The sequence below is a fragment of the Aricia agestis genome, chromosome 8 (assembly GCF_905147365.1).
Source record: "Aricia agestis chromosome 8, ilAriAges1.1, whole genome shotgun sequence".
In the NCBI taxonomy this organism is placed as follows: Eukaryota; Metazoa; Arthropoda; class Insecta; order Lepidoptera; family Lycaenidae; genus Aricia; species Aricia agestis.
Window position 1 is genome coordinate 1,087,371 of NC_056413.1, and position 20,485 is coordinate 1,107,855.

At 37.6% G+C, this 20,485-nt stretch overlaps 1 long non-coding RNA gene across 1 annotated transcript; it reads left to right on the plus strand.

Annotated features, from left to right (window-relative positions):
* The first annotated feature begins 3,326 nt into the window (after positions 1-3,326).
* Positions 3,327-16,479, plus strand: LOC121729611. The gene is made up of 3 exons (XR_006035984.1): positions 3,327-3,340; positions 10,236-10,243; positions 16,412-16,479. It is a non-coding gene; the product is annotated as an uncharacterized LOC121729611 (long non-coding RNA).
* Positions 16,480-20,485: the final 4,006 nt, after the last annotated feature.

The following is a 20,485-nucleotide window of genomic DNA, read 5'->3' on the forward strand; positions in this document are numbered from 1 at the left end:
AGATTTTACTACACATATTACTGTAGCATGCATGTGTGGGAGAGTAATGATTCGGCACGAATGGGCCGGCTCGACCGGAGAAATACCACGTTCTCACAGAAAACCGGCGTGAAACAGCGCTTGCGCTGTGTTTCGCCGAGTGAGTGAGTTTACCGGAGGCCCAATCCCCTACCCTATTCCCTTCCCTACCCTCCCCTATTCCTTTCCCTACCCTCCCCTATTCCTTTCCCTTCCCTATCCTCCTCTATTACCCTATTCCCTCTTAGAAGGCCGGCAACGCACCTGCAGCTCTTCTGATGCTGCGAGTGTCCATGGGCGACGGAAGTTGCTTTCCATCAGGTGACCCGTTTGCTCGTTTGCCCCCTTATTTCATTAAAAAAATATTGTGCAATTTTATTTTCAATTTTTGTCATCTTCTTTCATTCAACTTTCGTTTCGGCGCATTTAATAATTGAATGCGTCAACGAACGTCACGCCAACATTGTTATACACGTCATTTGTTATACACGGTGTGTCAGAGGATGAAGTTAACCGACTCTTACTTAATCTCAAAGAGGACTCAGGACCAGGATGGGATGGCATCCCGATAAAGGCATTAAAAAGCATAACCGAAACTATTGTTCCTCCTAATGTTTGGAAGATGGTGTGTTTCCTGGGGTTTTTAAGAAGTCTGTGATTGTCCCCATTCACAAGGATGGCAAAAGGGACTGTCTTTTTAAGAAGTCTGTGATTGTCCCCATTCACAAGGATGGCAAAAGGGACTGTATTGGCAATTATCGCCCAATATCAATTCTTTCACTACTGTCAAAGATTTTTGAAAAAATTATTAACACTAGATTGGTAGCCTACTTGGAGAAAAATAACTTGCTCTCTAATAACCAATTTGGTTTCAGACGCAAAAAATCAGCCGAGGAAGCTGTAAATTTATTTGTTACATTTGTTGCTGGTAAATTAGACAGTGGTGAAAAATGTCTAACAATCTTCCTAGATTTAGCGAAGGCATTTGATACAGTCCCTTTTGCTAAACTTCTAAATACCCTGGAGAGGCTTGGTTTACGAGGAAATCAACTGTCCCTTATAGCTGACTACCTCACAAACCGTACACAGTGTACTAAGATTGGTAGCACTATAAGCTCAGACTTACCAGTAACATGCGGAATCCCACAAGGAAGTGTACTGGGACCTACCTTGTTTCTCTGCAACATTAATAACTTGTGTAAATTAAGATTACCAAACTGTATGATTACATGCTATGCCGATGATACTGCATAGACTTTTTATGGTAAAACATGGACTGATGTGTACAATACGGCACAATTTGGGTTAGACATGGTTGGAAGATGGCTTGCAAATCACCACTTAACTCTTAATTCGTCAAAAACGAAATTAATTCCATTTGGTATAAAAAAAATCCTCGCTGCAGCAAGAGCATAACTATTTTAAGCTTATAGTCCATAATTGTGTTCCCCAATCTCATTCACCGTGTGACTGTAGCCAAATCGAAAGGACAGAAAGTATAAGATACTTGGGTATGATTATAGATCACAAAATGAATTTTGCTGAACACATAAATAAATTGGCTATCGAAATTCGTCGTTTTACTTACGTATTTAAGCGCCTCCGTTATGTAGCCAATAATAATTTGTTTAGATATGTGTATACAAGTCTCTGCCAATCTATAATAACGTATGGTATCACCGCATGGGGTGGTGCACCCAAAAGTCTCATGATAAATGTTGAAAGGGCGCAAAGGCTAATTCTAAAAATTTCCTTTTTCAACCCAATTCTAACTCCCACTAAAGAACTGATGTCCTTACAGTTCGGCAACTCTTTGTGCTCTCTACTCCATCATGTGTATACATAAGAATACTCCCTATGACCAGCATAATCCTGTACTTTCTGAAAGAAGGCATTATCGAATTTGTAATGTCCCATCAACTAACACATACTTTGCACGAAGAAATTCCTCTTATATAGGTAGAAAACTATATAATATAGCAAATAAGAAATATAATATATATCCTTTATCTTGCAACAAAGTTAAATACATATTAGTAAAGTAGCTAAAATCGTTAAACTATGATGAGACCGAGAATCTCTTGGTAAGGACAGAGTAGGACTATTGGTATTGTAACTGCAATTTCAGCTATCTTTGCACCCTAGCAGTAGTATAACTGATCCCAAGACTTCTGTCGTAGGGCTAGGGTGTTGTAGCATTTGGCATACTTCTTGTACATCAAAGACGACAAACTTTCACTTTGTCACAATGCCGTATTTAATTATTAGTCCCTACCAGTGCACCCCAGCAGTTTTTTTTTTCAACTGATCCCAAGACATTATTCGTAGGGCTGGGGTGTAGGGAGTTAACTTAATACATATACTGAATAATAATAAAATAATAAACACACACACACACACACACACACACACACACACACACATACACACACACACACGCACACACACACAATTTATGATTAGATATCATTAGAAGATGCTTTCACAACTAGTGACTTACCTCTTAAATATAAATGATGTTAGACACGATTCAATAATACCTTCTGAGGGGGGGGCCTGGTGACCCTTTAACACAGGGCAACCTAGTTAGGGCACCAGTCTCCTACTATAATTTTTAACTAAGCATCATAATGATTGTATATGTGTTTTTTGTATTGTGGGAGAAATTAATAAAGATTTTTGAATTGTCATTTTTGTTCAGTTGCAGTGTCTGTCAGCTTCTTGTAACATGCGCGACGAGAACATTTTACTGGGTGGAATATATGTGGCTTATTTGGTCAAAACAAATTCCAGAAACAAAATAACAAACCGAAAGTTTTAGATACGGTCAGAGGGCATGCGTCGCGGGCACGCCTCACGTTCGCTGTTGACTGCGCTATAACGCATGCCCTTGACGCAGGAGTCACAATAGATCCTCATGTGTCGCAGTGATGTCAGGGCTACAGCGACCTGCCTTTAAAAAAAATGCCCTTGACGAACAGAAAAGGCACAGTGTGGACAAAGCAATTAGTGAGCTTTCGCGGAAATTCGTTTATTGTGCAGGATTTTTTTTTGTGATAAAGCTATCATTGGTGGGAAGATTCACGAATACACGAAAGAGAGAAGTACACAAAGTATCTTCATACCAAATTTCATCCAAATCGGTTAAGTAGCTTAGCGAGATAAGTTAAAAGAAAGACACTATTAATTCTTAATTAGAATAACTTATTGATTTGCGATCTTACTACAAAAGATTTAAACACCTGTTGAACAGTTGATTAGAGAAAAATTCAGTACAATCTGTACAGTCTCAAAACAGCTGTACAGATATGTTTAGTATTTTGTGGTAAGACCGTTACTTTCCAGTGACATTTTATTTGTCTTCGCTTTATTAAAGTAACTAGCAAATGTTTAGTTGTTGGGTTTCATTTCGGAAAAAATATATATGGTTCGTAAAATGAATTTCGGCATAACTAAGTTGCGGGCAACGTTGCGTCATAAGTGGGTCAGAATTTCATGAAATTACTTATCCCCCTGAATATTTGCTCCCTAAAAATTAAAATGTGCTCCAACAAAAATAATAAGTATTCATGACGGAGGAGTTAAATAGTAGAAAAGTAAATTAATTAAGCAAGTTCTCGACCGGGACTCGGGGTTTAGGAGTTACTTAGATTGCTTTATCTCTTTAAACGTTAGCGCATATTATAATAAACTTTGGAAAAATTATAAGACGTAATAATGTAACTTCAAACAGTTGTCCAAGCATGGACTTAAGCTTCTTGATTGATAACGATGGTGCAATGCCTTTGGTAGGCCCAGAAAAAAAAAGAGTATTCAGCTAGAGGTGGTTGTGGTATTTGAGCAGATGCTCTAAGCCTAAAGCCTTAAGTCAAAAATGACAATGATATAATAATATTTATTGTGGTAGATAAAGGATTTATTCAAGATACAATCTTTTTACAAAATTTGCTGGCATTATACATTTTTTTATTACAATAATTAGGGTTCATCTATGGGCCAGTCGCCCATATCCTTTGTTTGTCTCATTGTATTTTAAAGTCACAACATTAGATACTTATTTTGTAACGTCTGTAGTTAGCATGTAACGCAATTAATATCAAAGGTATAATAAGGTTCTCCTAATAGTAAGCAAATGCATTGTATTATATTATATATTTCAGTTATTTGTTCATGACTTTATTTTAAACTTAACTAACGACCCGCCCCGGCGTCGCACGGGTATAAAATATATAGCCACTGAAAAAATGATTAAAATCGATAGCCTATGATCCTTCACGTGGTCTACTTCTTATCTTTGCCAAATAACATGAAAATTGCTCCAGTAGTTCGCGATAAGCCCTTTCAAATCATTTCCCCCATTTTCTCCACATTTTCCTATTAATCTTAGCATGATAAAATATAGACTTTAGCCATCCTCGATAAATGGGCTATCTAACACTGAAAGAATCATCAAAATCCGTTGCGTAGTTTTAAAGATTAAAGAGAACAAAGGGACATGAGAAAAAAAGCGACTTTATTTTATAATATGTATAGAAGATCCAACCTGACCTTAGTACTCCCAAAAAACAAGTTACCTTTGAATAAAACTTTTAGGGAAAACTCACAATATTGTAACAAAGTTTCCCCCCACCCAGCAAAAGGCACTTACGAGAAAAGAAATTGTATGTTTGGAAATTTTGAATAGCATTAAACGTCGTTTGGCGAAAGGATAATGAGATATTGATGTACTTGGACTGTCCTGATATCTCTTATCAGGAAAGGTCTTCACATATTTTCATAAAACATTACAATATACACACAGGAGTTACGACTTTATTATGTAGGACGTAGAGGTGGTTACTCCATGATGTGTGTAAAGTAGGTTTTCGTCACTTCCCTTTGTGTCACCCTTTTGTGTGACTCAGTTTTTAAGCAATAAATTGTATATTATCGTATTGTATATTGTATTGTGAATACAATACAATCGTATGATTTAGTTGTGTACTTAACACTGTTTATAATATTATAGCTATTCAAATATTCAAAAAAACAATAATTGATAGCCCTTTTTAAGGTTTCGCAGCTAATTAATAAAAACAGGATACTATTACTAAGACTACGTTATCTGTCCATCCGTCTGTCTGTCAGTATGTCTGTCTCCAGGCTGTATCTCAAGAACGAGAGATTTAACTTAATTAAGAGTCATATAAAATACTGGCTGTGAACTGCGGTGTTATCTGCGGTTTTTTAGTGAAAGTTAATTGCGTATTAATAGTAGATGATTTATCGTGAATTAATTTTCATTGATTTTCCCATAGAACATATTAAGTGTTAATCCAGGATATCAGCTAGCTCCATACCAAATTTTATTAGAATTGTTCCAGCCGCATACACTCACAAACTTTGGAATGTTAGTATGATAAAATTATCTTTTTAACCCCCTACAAATTCAGGAACAATGTAACACATCAAATTCTCTTATCGCAGCGATAGTTGGCAAACTCCTTCAAAACAATGGGACTGATTTTGATAAAATTGTAAATAATTTAATATAATATCTATGGACGCTTCACACCACGTCAGTCTGGCCCCGTGGTAAGTACCTGAAGGACTTGTGTTACGGGTACCAGACAACGGAAATATATTTAATACTTTTATATTATACATAATATTTAAGATTTTTATTATATGATACACATATTTAATACACATCCATGAACCAGGAACTTTGAAAACTTATTGTTCCGTCGGCGGGATTCGAACCTGCGACCCCCGGCTTGAGCTACCAAGAGCCCACCAACTGAGCCACAGAGGTCGTCAAAATAAATGTCTATCTTGTAGGTTTCGGAATCAGCCAGCATCTTGTCATACCCGACATATAATTCTTTAACGGTGTCAGAATGTTTATAAGTTTGAGGGACTGTTTCTCCACTTCCTGATAAGTGACGAATAGGCTATCCACCAATTAACTTGACAGATCAAGTATGGAGAATCTGTCAAAAAAATTATGAATAGCCTATTCGGCACTTTATCAGAAAGTGGTGAAATAGGCCCTTATTGCTTGTGTATCTGACCGTGAGGAGTAAATTCGATTCAAACAAACATACATCAATATTTTCTACATGACATAATATTATCACAGCTGATGGTTAGGTTCATTTACCCCGTCCGAAAACAGCTGACTCCATCAGCATCACTTAGAGAATGACTGTCATGATTAGTCTTATTACTCGAGCATTAATGTACACTCAGACACATAAAAATAAGGAAATTTGAACAACAATACGAATATTGTTTTATTTTATTAAATTATTAGCTTAAGCATAGTAACTTTATGCCATAGCATGAAAGGTATCCTTTTGTTGTTATTGGTCAATTAAATATAAGAAATTATTTTGCATACCTGCAGGCGTAGCATGGTCACCGTAGAAACGGTTTCTTGATTCTTCGTACGGAACACAAAGTGACAGACAGTGGAAATCCGCCATTTTGTCGATAAAATCTGTCAGTATGTCGATTCTTCCGTAGAAAGAAACCATTTCTATAGTGACCATGCTACGCCTGCTGGTGCGATATACAATTTTATGTAACGTACTAACACTTTGAATTCATAGGCCAAACTAGTACTTTGCAATATAAGAACAATATAATAATTTGCAATATAAATACAATATAATAATTTGCAATATAAATACAATATAATAATTTGCAATATAAATACAATATAATAATTTGCAATAAAAATAAAACTTTATAATAGTGACACCAAACTTCTAGAGACAGTACATTATTAATTAATGATTTGAGTCGCACATATTAAATGTTTATTTAACTGAGTATAGTCGTGAACACAAACACGTTATCATCTCATCTAGACTAATATTATAAATGCGAAAGTATGTCTGTCTATCTGTTACCTCTTTACGCCCTAACCTCTCGGGATAGAACATAGAATACTTATCATCCCGTACAAATGTAGGGTTCCCTCGCAATAATATAATTTTGACGCAACGGAGTTGACAGAGATTCATTCGCATTATAATATCAGTATGTATATGTGTGAGATAATAATAATATTATATTGGTATTGTTTATAAGCTTTGGATACATATCTGGTGGCGACTGTACCTGTGATATTGCGTGGTTATGTGATATTATGTAGATGTCGGTGGTAATGGTTTGTGGTGGAGGAACCTTCGGGGAGCTTAGGCTTACTTCGATGTCATCATCATTACTGCCTTCGTACAGTCATTTGCTATCATTCCAGAATTAGCAGTATTTGTAGAATATGAATAAAAAATCAAAATCAAAATTGTTTTATATCTGAATAAATTTAAAATAAATGTTTTCAGAATGTCCTACATGATGCCTACCACCGGTTCAGGAACTAACCCGGCGAGAAGAACCGGCGTAAGAAACTCGCACGCGGCCCACTTTTTTGTATCTTTTTTTTTAAATAAAGTTTACAATGTATTTATGTATGTAAAACATAGTATTCTATCCATACTAATATAACATTACAAGCTGTACACCACCTGTTGACGCCCAGGAATACTAACAACGCATCGCTGTTTATTAAAAAAAAACGCCATTTAGTTGACGCACAGGAATATTTACTATCAACGCCCTCTGCCCCTAACATGCAGGTACTAATAAAAAGTGTCGAGGTCAAATCAAGGTCAAATATTGTTCTGTCATGCCCTCAGATTTACGCCGAACGTGCGATAAGGAATTTTGTTCCAATTATTGTGTGTGTGTATGTCTGCCTGTTACCTCTTCACGCCTAAATCACTGATTTTGCTGAAATTTGGTTTGGAGATTCTTTGAGTCCCGTGAAAGGACATCTAGGATAATTTTTACTCTGTAAAATGTACGGTTCCCGCGCGACAAACGAGTTTAGGCGCACCGGAGTTATGGGCGTCATCTAGTACACTATAAATATATCAGCTGATCCGTTGTTCAATCTGTTGTAGCCTGTAGGAATAATGAATATGCTTAAGAGCCTGAAAGAAAGAACTTCCGACAGAGCGAATGGTAAATATATTTTTTTAATGAAATAAGGGGGCAAACGAGCAAACGAGTCACCTGATAAAAAGCAACTTCCGTCGCCTATGGACACTCGCAGCATCAGAAGAGCTACATGTGCGTTGCCGGCCTTTTAAGAGGGAATAGGGTAATATGGGAGGGTAGGGAAGGGAAGGAAGGGAAGGGGATTGGGCCTCCGGTAAACTCACTCACTCGGCTAAACACAGCGCAAGCGCTGTTTCACGCCGGTTTTCTGTGAGAACGTGGTATTTATCCGGTCGAGCCGGCCCATTCGTGCCGAAGCATGGCTCTCCCACGTATACAATTTCAAATATCGTATCTATCTACACATAGGGGAATTTTAACGATATTTTTAAGTTGAAATTCTTTAGCATCGTTGTCAATGATATAATAATAAAATACCCAAAGCAGATAATATGTTACTACCGCACGCGTTGTGAAGCTTCAAATACGACCCAATTGGGTCGTCTTTTATTTAGTCTGTCTCTTTTATGTAAATGGCATTTCGTATCTTTTGTTCCACTTTTCTTTCAATTTTGTCAATGTATTTCGGAAAAGATTTAAGCCGGAAAATAGTATGAACGTAACAGATCTGTATAAGTAGAATATCATTGATCGTTGTACTATCAGAGAAGTTGATTCCTAGGCAGATGGCGGATATAAGTAGATAATTTAGTCGCGTTAAATGTTAATAGTCAGACGACAGCCGACCAAATGACGAAGGTCTATCAATTGCCTAGGAATCAATTTCCTCGATGGTACAATTTTTGTAGTGCTCAATAAAGCTTAAATTCGCGTCAGAACACGGTATCTGATCGAAAATTTGTAAGACGAAGGGAGAGTAAATCACCGAATTGAAATATTTCCCTCTCGGCGAGAAGACTGCTTCTGCTGTTTCATTAAACACTCCTGTCAAGACTCCCAGAGGGCATATTTTTGCATATTAAGTAACTATCTAATGGCTTTATCTGTTTTTTTGAAACCAGATACATTTTCATACACAATATTAATGCGAAATTCGAAAACATTGAAGCTTTGGATCGTATCAAATAAATGCTTTATCGAATCAAAAGCGAGTGTTGTATTACGTAAAAATGTCGACTACGTGAAACGTAGGGAGGTCGTATTCTTAACAATGTTATTTGGGTATCAAACTCGTATTTTGATACGAGATATTTTATGTTATGACGCACGACACGATAAAATTTATTAAACAAACACACAGCTCCTGGATTTTGAAGTATGAATATTTGTTTTTTTTTTTTTTTTTTATAATGAAATAAGGGGGCAAACGAGCAAACGGGTCACCTGATGGAAAGCAACTTCCGTCGCCCATGGACACTCGCAGCATCAGAAGAGCTGCAGGTGCGTTGCCTGCCTTTTTAAGAGAAAATAGGGGAGGGTAGGGATGGGAAGGGAATAGGGGAGGGTAGGGAAGGAATAGGGTAGGGGATTGGGCCTCCGGTAAACTCACTCACTCGGCGAAACACAGCGCTAGCGCTGTTTCACGCCGGTTTTCTGTGAGAACGTGGTATTTATCCGGTCGAGCCGGCCCATTCGTGCCGAAGCATGGCTCTCCCACGTAAAACTGTTTTCATAATTCAAAATCCACACTTTTTTTCCTAAGCTGAAGTACATTGTAGGGGTATACACTTTGGAAAAAAAAGTTTGGCGCGGTTACAGCTGGAACTAAATCTATATCTATCTATACAGTGTGCTAGTGTAAACACCGTTATCCTTGAAACCATCAAATGAGCCCGTCAAAATGAACAACTTTTTCTATGAGAAAGCGGGCTCATTTGATGGTTTCAAGGATAACGGTGCTTACACTAACACATATATAAAATAAAGTAGTGTTAGTTACACCACTTATAACTCAAGAACGGATGAACCGATTTGGCTGAAAATTGTGAATGAAGGAGACGGACATAGGATACTTTTTATCCCGTTCGACCGCGTTTCCGTGAAGTCAGTATGAAATAAAATATCTTATACATATATAAAATTCTCGTGTCACAATGTTAATTACCGCACTCCTCCGAAACGGCTTTACTGATTTTAACCTATGTGCATATTCAGTAGGTCTGAGAACCGGCTACTGGCTTTTTATAAATAACTAGCTGTCCCGGTGAACTTCGTGTCACTTTAAAACCTTTCTTGGACTTCTACGAATATTTTAAGACTAAAATCAGCCCAATCCGTCCAGCCGTTTTCGAGTTTTAGCGCGACTAACACATTTGAAAATCCATTTTTATATATATAGATAGTAAATTATTACTATGAGGTGTGGCGATTATGTGGCATGCGTTACAAGTTTGAATTATGCTTACTAGTATTATAAAGGAACATACACATTTACGATGATGAAGAACTTACACACTACAACAACTCGAGACTGACGGCGACCATTGTTTGTGCGACGGGATAGCGATGGACATTGCCATGGTGCCATACTTATTTAGTCACTTCAATAAAATAATATGGGCGAAATACTTTATAAGGCAAAACAACATTTGCCGGGACAGCTTTTTTTAATATTTAGCAACATTGCACTTGTTTGTGTCAAAAGTGCGTCCAAGCGTTGCCTTTAATTAAAGAAAAGCGCACTCATTCAAAACGCAATCTTTTGAGCTATTGCATGGCTTTTAATCGCGGGGTTTTAGCGCGACGACTGAATCAAGAAATTCCTTAATAAAAATAAACCCCACACCCCCCACTCGGCGACAGCGGTGGGGCGTTGAAAGCCGTGCATCGTCTAACGTCGTTTCAGTTCGACAGAATTCGGCACGGTGTTTGTGTGCGTGCGACTAGACGTATGCGTGTAGACTAGCTACTATGCAATAATTTTACCGCGGCAGTCCCCAAGTGCCACACGTATTTATTTTGCCAAGCTGTAAAATAATTCACATCGGGGCATTAAGAATAATGTACCTACACTGCGAATAACTGTACAAAATCTGCTATTCTTTGTCCGTTATGTGACGTTTACAATGTTCCAAAAAGATACAAGCAGACCTGGCATGTCACTTTGTTATATTATTTTTATTAGTAAAGGGGAAAAAATAAAACCAAAAAGTTTTGCTCCAGAAACTATTATATTTTTTGTAAGGTTTAATCTTTTTTATAATTAAAAAGACAAAACTCGGACCAGTTTTCCCCCTTAAAACACTGTAGGTACTCTAAAAATGTTTCATAAATAGTTTCGAAATAAGTGCTCTTAAATAAAATCGTGAATATGAAATAGCCATCCACAGGCTCGTTATGCGGCTCTGAATTTTCACAATTTCCACGATTTTCCACGGTTTTTCACCATTCCCAGCAATGAGTGCTGCTCCAAAACGAACAATCGAAACGTGTTAGTTGATTACATTTATTTTGTTACATTTTTATTTCGTGTTACTGCTGTCTAAAAATATTTTACGTAGTAACAACTAACAGCAGTAAAAAATATGAGTTTGAACATTCGTTAGTCACTACCAAATTATATCAATAGTTACTGTTACATAAGTATAACTATTTTGAGAGTAACAAATGTTTAGTAAATTTATACGTGGGAGAACCAAGCTTCGGCACGAATGGGCCGGCTCGACCGGAGAAATACCACGTTCTGACAGAAAACCGGCGTGAAACAGCGCTTGCGCTGTGTTTCGCCGAGTGAGTGAGTTTACCGGAGGCCCAATCCCCTACCCTATTCCCTTCCCTACCCTCCCCTATTCCCTTCCCGTCCCATCCCTACCCTCCCCTATTACCCGATTCCCTCTTGAAAGGCCGGCAACGCACCTGCAGCTCTTCTGATGCTGCGAGTGTCCATGGGCGACGGAAGTTGCTTTCCATCAGGTGATCCGTTTGCTCGTTTGCCCCCTTATTTAATAAAAAAAAAATTGGTAGATTTTTTTTATGTTTATAATTGTTATAATTGTCAACCTTTCTGTTACAATATTATAGTTTCATTTCAGCGACTAAAAATTAAAAATGCGACTAAATATCACACGTAGCATACTGAAATGCACGATAAACAAAAGTGTTGCCTTCAGTATAAATCTCTTGAAGATTTAATTTTATCAAACGTACTAACAACGGGCTATTTATTCCGAACATACTGGACTCATGCGATGCAAAAAGTGTGCTGCGAATCATTAACTAGTTTTTCCTGAGTATGCCGACAGTGACGGATGGCCGCTACGTAAGGAACTTGTTTTTACTCGTACCTTTAAATAAACCTATTTCAACACGTACGGCTGTATTTTGTCGACTACGTTCGTTTTTTGTTGCGTCATATTAAAATGGTCTTGAATAGATTTTACACTCGAATCGATATTTTAAACCTATCCAACGACACCCCACATGATGAGGTGGACGCGAAAAAAAAATCATCCAAAAATATTTTTTGAATTTTTCATGTACCATTTTGTCGAAATCATTAATATGTGCATTCATGCTAAATTACAGCTTTGTAGGTCCTATAGTCTCTACGCAAAACCGCGGACAGACAGACGGACGGACGGACAGACAGACGGACGGACAGACCGAAACTATAAGGGTTCCTTGTTGACTACGGAACCCTAAAAATATTTAAAATCTTACATGATAACATCTTTAAGTACTCTTCTAAGCAGTTTATAAAGACACAAACAAACCTTTGAATTTTTTGATATTTGCTTACGTGAAACATTTTAAGTGATATTTTGTTTTTCAAAATTCTTCTCAGTATATTTTAATTGACTTTTAACAGAACATTAAATTCATTCCTACAAATTAAACGAAACATTTCATTTATTCAAATGAGATATAAATCAGACGTTTAACAAAATCAGAGATAGGCGGCGCCGAGTCCCGGCCAGAAGTTTTACCGCTCTAAAAATTATCCATTTCACAATAATGGTCCTCCATAGCTTAATTTCAGCCGTTCAAAATGAGATATTACCCGGCGTAATCGATAGCACATTAAGAACAGTCTTTGGACTTGACAAATTCACTCCAAGATTTCGCTCCGAAAGTATTTAGGGGGGGTTCTAATGAATAGGGATCCAGCTGATGAATAGCCCGCCGCAACTTAAGGATTTTATTGTTACTCGTACTATCTTTTTGAGGTGGCTTTAGCTATACTGGTATAAATTATAGCTCATTAGCTATACGGGTTTTAGAAGTATAATGTATTTATCTATTTATACTTTTGCACAATGTTGGTACATAGGTGGACTTAATGCCAAATGGCATTCTCTACCAGTCAACCTTTAGGTGTTCAAAAACAAAATTGTGAAAGAAAATAAATAAAATGCTAACTAAAAGGGTCACAAGCGAGCATTTCACTTTGTAATACGAAAACACTCTAATGATACTATAAAAATATGCCTAATTTAATTCAAATTACTTACTATATTTACAAAAAATATCACGCAATTAAAACACACATTATTGTGTGTGAACTTATAAGTTTGTTCTGACAAATCGATTGTAATATGAGATGTAAGGTGGAAAACAGGTTTTATGTAATTTTTGGAGCATAATAGAAAATCACATCGGAGTCTTTTATGATGCTAATAAACGTAGCCTTGTTCTTCCCAATGTTTACTTTATTTTCGTGTATAATCTGTAGTTCCTGATTATTTAATAATAATGATAATAATATCTATGGACGATTTACACTACGTCAGTCTGGCCCCGTGCTAAGTACCTACCTGAAGGACTTGTGTTACGGGTACCAGACAACGGAAATATATTTAATACTTTTATACTATACTATACATATATTTAGGATTTTTATTATATGATACACATATTAAATACACATCCATGATCCAGGAACTTCGAAAACTTTTTGTTCCGTCGGCGGGATTCGAACCCGCGACCCCCGGCTTGAGCTACCAACAGCCCACCAACTGAGCTACAGAGGTCGTCAAATTTGATACAAATGAATTAAAATGCCTTTCTCCTTATAATTTTAGAATCTTACTTTTGCAGATAATATTCTCATAATCAATTTTATTTTATGCTTCCGTAAAATAAAAAAGTCATCAGAATTTTTGTAACAGAAGTCAACGAACACATAAATCTACGCGTGTTTGTTTTGAACTCGCTAAGAATTCCATGACTTTTAATGAAAATGTCTTGTTTCTGATTTTTTGCTTACTCATAACAGCTTTTGAACATTTCAAGTGGGAGTACAAGAAATATCGTCCGTCATCATCATCGTGATATCAGCCTATAGTCGTCCACTGCTGGACATAGGCCTCTCTCCGACCGATCTCCTGCTACTCGCATCCAACATGGGCCTGCAACTAAGCGGAGATCGTCGTCCCACCTAGTTAGAGGTCGACCTACACCCCGATTTCCCAGCCCTGGTATCCATTCCAGAGTAAGTTTACTCCAGCGATCGTCTGTTCTTCGAGCTACGTGACCAGCCCAGTCCCAGCCATTGTCCGTATTCGTTTATAATTTTGATAAAGTGGTAGCCACTTTTTAACGTGACGCCATATTGCCTGGTTTGTTAAAGTGATGACATATTGCTTGGTTTATTAAAGTGATGCCATATTGCCTGGTTTGTTAAAGTGATGCCATATTGCTTGGTTTGTTAAAGTGATGCCATATTGCCTGGTTTGTTAAAGTGATGCCATATTGCTTGGTTTGTTAAAGTGATGCCATATTGCCTGGTTTGTTAAAGTGTGTCGTAACATAGACTACACTCCAACGTTTTACATTTTTTTTAATGAAATAAAGAGGCAAACGAGCAAACGGGTCACCTGATGGAAAGCAATTTCCGTCGCCCATGGACACTCGCAGCATCAGAAGAGCTGCAGGTGCGTTGCCGGCCTTTTAAGACGGAATAGGGTAATAGGGGAGGGTAGGGAAGGGAATAGGGGAGGGTAGGAAAGAAAATATGGGAGGGTAGGGAAGGGAAAAGGGTAGGGGATTGGGCCTCCGGTAAACTCACTCACTCGGCGAAGCACAGCGCAAGCGCTGTTTCACGCCGGTTTTCTGTGAGTCCGTGGTACTTCTCCGGTCGAGCCGGCCCATTCGTGCCGAAGCATGGCTCTCCCACGTCTCTCATAAGTTAATTAATATACAATCCATACTAATATTAATTATAAATGCAAAATTGTATCTGTCTGTCTGTTACCTCTTCACGCCCAAACCGTTGAACCGAATTTTCTGGGTATGGAGATATTTAGAGTTCCATGACATAGGTTATTTTTTATCCCGATAAATTGTATGGTTGCTGAACGATAAATGTAGTTACGAGCGCCATCTTAAACTATTATACCTTCCTATAAAATGTGGCACGGAATGGACGACGGGAAAAGAAACATACTGCTTTTTATCAAAGCAACCTTAAGGGTTTCTGCGGGATTGAGCCCAAAGTCAGAGGTAATAAAATGTAGTATTAAAACATCGTAACATTGTCACTAAGTGCTGTTACCTTACAAGTGCACCACGAGTCTAAGTTTCTATTTTGATGAATGGTCCACCCGCGCGTGGAATATTAACACTATTGATTTTACCGTTAAGCGAATTCTAACTAAATTTTTGTTTTACGTGCGTCTGGGTTTATAAAAAAGGTATTATCGTTAATATTATATTCGTTTTTACGGGCTTTTAACAATCATATTTATTTTTAAAACTCTGCTGCTACGAGTACCTAAGTAACACAAGACAGCCATTGAACTACGCTACCTCCGTTTTTAACTGGCATATACACTATTTACATAGTAAAAAGAGGGGAAGTAAGTTATCTTCATACAAAGGCACCGCGCGCGGCTTGTATGTGTGCGCCATAGTATCAATGCGTCGCCACGTACGGCACACAATAAAATCTCGGCCAGTTTTACTAGGCTGGTACCGCCGAGATTTTGTTGTGTGCCGTACGTGACGACGCATTGATACTATGACGCACACATACAAACCGCGCGCAGTGCCTTTGTATGAAGATAACTTTCTTCCCCTCTTTTCAATATGCTATTTATAAACTCTTTACTTGTGCCTTATTGAAGAGAAAGCCTCTTTAGCGCTTTGTGCACTTCAATATGTTAAAAGTTGTAAGTTGAAACTATTGTCAGGAGTCAGGACCCTTGATATGACGTGATCAAAAATTCGCAATGCAAAGGGAGCCGACGCGGCGTAGGAGAGGATGTGTTTTCCCCTTCTCTTTCTAGCACGTGCTTAAACTTGTTTGATTACGATAGTGCCATAAATGAAAATTGTATTTTACCAGAAAAACGGTTAGATAGACTTTAATACTAATAAATTCAAGAGTTTGTGTAAAATTGTGTTAAATCCAATTAAAAAAAACACTCGCACAAGGCAAAGAGTTTGTGTCATGGCCGTATTACATTATTATTACAATTAAATACATCACTGGTTGCGACTGTAGTATGCAATTCAGTTCATTCCAGTGCATTCCAACGCCCGTTTACATTATTCCAGTAGCAATCCAGGGCTGGATTGAATAATGTTAGCCCGGCAACTACACTAAATGGTTCACAGAATATAAAGTATTCGAATTTTTTAATTGTTTTCGATCTCAGGTCTTACAAAAGAAGCACTAATCTCCTGCTTAGCAATTAAGGTTTTATATTTAATCCTATAAGAGAAAGTTACATTCGATACCTACAGCGTTAAGCCGTTGTCCGAGCTCGCCAAAAATTAAGCTCCTTATAGTTGCCGGTTAACCGCTTCGGTTGCGAATCCGATTTTAAACCGTTTTAAATATCATCTCTATTAAGCGGATTAATTAAGTGCACTTTATTTAAACTCGGTAAAATATGCTGTTTGCACAGTAAAATAAGTGATGTTTTTTCTCATTATTGTTGCTCTTCAACACCCGCCCTTTTTTAGGGTTCCGTACCCAAAGGGTAAAAAAGGGTTTGTTCGTCTGTCTGTCCGCCTGTCTGTCTGACTGTCTATCCGTCTGTCTATCTGTCTGTCTCCAGACTGTATCTCAAGAACCGGTATAGCTAGACTTCTAAAATTTTCACAGATTGTGTATTTCTGGTGCCACTCGCGCTATAACAACAAATCAAGGGAGCTCCCATACAACAAACGTGATTTTTTTTGCCTTTTTGGCTCGTTATCTATAATGGCAACATGCAAATACTTGAGATTTTCACAAAATCCTCAATTATATGTGTACTTTAATATTTAATAATAAAATAAATAAGGGGGTCTCCCATACAAAATACACTATTTTTGCCCTACCTTCACTCTGTACGGAACCTTTCGTGCGCGAGTCCGACTCGCACTTGGCCGGTTTTTTGCATTTGGAAACAATATAACATGCGTTCATCAACTTATTTTTGATAATGTTTGTCTATCTGCTAATGATATAAGTATGATAAACTTCTAAATACGCATATCACTCAAGGGCTTTTGAGTGCTATGCGTGTTATGAATTTTTTATGTGCTTTCTCGCAAAAGGGACTAGTTTCTGCACGAATAATGTTTATTATTAAACGCAACATTTATTGTTGCTAAAATAGTGGAAACCAAAGTTCTTTCACGGTCTGTCTCTATTATGCCCAGATTTTTTAAAACTACATATGTAACGGATTTGAATGCATTTCATTTTACATAATGTCACGTCATATAATATATGCATAATATTAGAAAGTTTAAGGAAATACAACGTTTTTCGGGATAGAGTAATAAAATAAAAAAAACATTATTATATTTCATTTTGTTGACGTACCATATAACGCGAAACTTTAGTCTTTATTAGTTATCTCACTTATGTAAGTCAAGGTTGTACAAATCTCTCGAACCTGTGGTCTACGTGACTACACGTTACGACCTACGTGATACTACGTAGGTGTCACGTACAACGTGAACTACGTCGATAAAGACCTTATTACAACGACATAAGAACTACGCTTGATCATAGAGTAATTAACGTCACGAATGTATACGAGCGAACGGAATTTATGGGACGGATAATTCTGAAATAAATTATTTATTTTTAGACACTCATATTTTAACCACAATTTTTTTTCTGTTGTGCAAACAAAAATCAATCAATAGGTACAAAAAAACTGAATTCAATAAACTTCGGAAGGCTGTATTTAAATGTAGGATAAATTTCAGACTTTAATTCGTAATGCCTTTTTTGGCATACTTTCTTTTAACTCGTCGATAAAATTTTGCGTTGATGTCGGATAATATACTATTATTTACAAGCCTATACTAAGTTATATTATATTTTTGCCTGCGTTTTATGACAATATCGGTCTTCACGATTTATGTTTTTTTTTTTTGTGAAATCTCTTTACGTTACTACTCTGTTGCAGTCGATGAATAAGCGGCAGCTAGCTGGAGGCGACTCATTTCCCCTGACAAGCAGGATTTAAAGGAGACCACAGTCTCGGTGTTCAGTACACAGCCTGCATGACTTACAAATTCATCATCATCGCCATCATTCAAATTCACGAAGCAAGTCGCAGCCATACTCGATACCAACCTAATATTATAAAATATTATGTGAAACTGAGTCTGTCAGTTGCCTCTTCATGCCCAAACCGCTCGACCGATTTTGTTGTAATTTGGTATGGAGATACTTTGAATCCCGCAAAAGGATATTAGATACTTTTTATGCTGAAAAAAATTTACGGTCCTCGCGCGATAAACACTTTTGGTGCAACGGAGTTGCCGGCGTCATCTAGTTTCGTCGTTGGTCGGAATATCTAGCTGTGATCTGTCGGATGGGTTTGACTCAACGTGACTAATTTACGTCAGTCCACCATCTACCATTTTTTAACGATGGGAAATGCGTTACGCATCCCCAGCGGCCCGGAGGAGCCGGGGTATGTGGGACTCCCCAGGTGCTGCGGTAAGGAGAAATCCACCGGTGCCTCCTTACTCCGCTACGCTGCTGGGCCACCGGACCCACCTACGAGGGCGATATCTGCGGCACTCCACCTTCAACTTCAACACATTCAACTTCCCTGATAGTACAAAGTTTTGTGACTAATATTAACTTAAACTATATCTCAATTTCCACTGCTCAACGGTCGAAATGATGTTGATGTTTTACCCATTTCCCCAGATACCTTTACTATTCACCACTGAACGCTGTATATTGTATAATGTTTTCCGATGTATTATGTAAATATGAGATATCGCTGTATGAAGGTAAGGAACGGTTATAAAAGAATGATTTTCTCCGAAGCGGCTTAATGAGAAACGAAAATTTACATACAATATCGCACATACATACAAATTAAAGGTTTTGTGAAGGGATCGCATTTTCTTGGGATGTAGTCTCACAAATCTTTTTTAGGCGAAAGAATTGTAATTGTTTACACTGAATTATAGTACTTTTCTGCATCCAGGTAAGCAATTGTTGAAGACTCAATACGAAATAATAGTATGCAATTATATTTTATAGTTTATAACTAGATGTTGTGTATTGACGACCTCTGTGGCTCAGTGGTGAGAGCGTTGCTAGCTCAAGCCGGGTTTCGAATCTCGCTGACGGAACAAAAAGTTTTCAAAGTTCCTGGGTCATGGATGTGTATCATATTATAATAAAAATCTTAAATATTTATGTATAATATAAGGGTATTAAAAATATTTCCGTTGTCTGGTACCCGTAACACAAGTCCTTCAGGTACTTAGCACGGGGCCTGACGTGGTGTGAAGCGTCCATAGATATTATATTATTATGGTCCGCAACTTCCGCGCTGACATGGGCGGGGGGGGGCAAATTGCCCAGGTTCTGGGCCAGAGGGGGGGGGGGGGGCAAATTACGCAGATTCTGGGCCAGGGGGGGCAACTCAGATTTTTATAAGCTAGGTGTTTATAAAGAATAAAAAATTAATGATTTTTAGTTGTAATAATATTGTATTGCAAACAAATGGCAAAAATTCGTTTTATTATTTTTATTTTTATAGATGAAAGTACTAGATAATATACTTAGTAGGGACGTCAACATGATCCAGGGGGGGGCAGCTGCACCCCCCTGCCCCCCCCTCGGTACGCCCATGCGCGCAGAAATCCGTTTATTGAGTGCGGTGTGGGAATCAAACATTATTCTTAAGGCCCAGTAGTCCCTGAAATAAGCAGGTCGATGTCTCTCAGTACGAATATCGACTTAAAGGACAATAAAATAACATTCATATCAGCGCGCCTTGTACAGTGGCGGTTACGCGCTCGCCGCGTGCCTTGATAATAGGAAATAGGAGAAAAAAAATGTGTAATTTAGCCATAAAATGATTTAATTATGAAAAACAGCGTTATAGCAGTCATCTTTGAGATTTTTTTCTATCGAGCAGAATTTTTCAAATTGTGTCCTGATTGATATACCTTTGCGTATAGGAAATTTTGTCAATTTTAAAACGGTACTTTTTTATACTTAAATAATGACATTTTCTTTACAAAAAACATTATTTAAAAAACTCATTTTACGTAGTTGCAACAACCACAGCGCCTTAACATAATATATTATTATCATCGA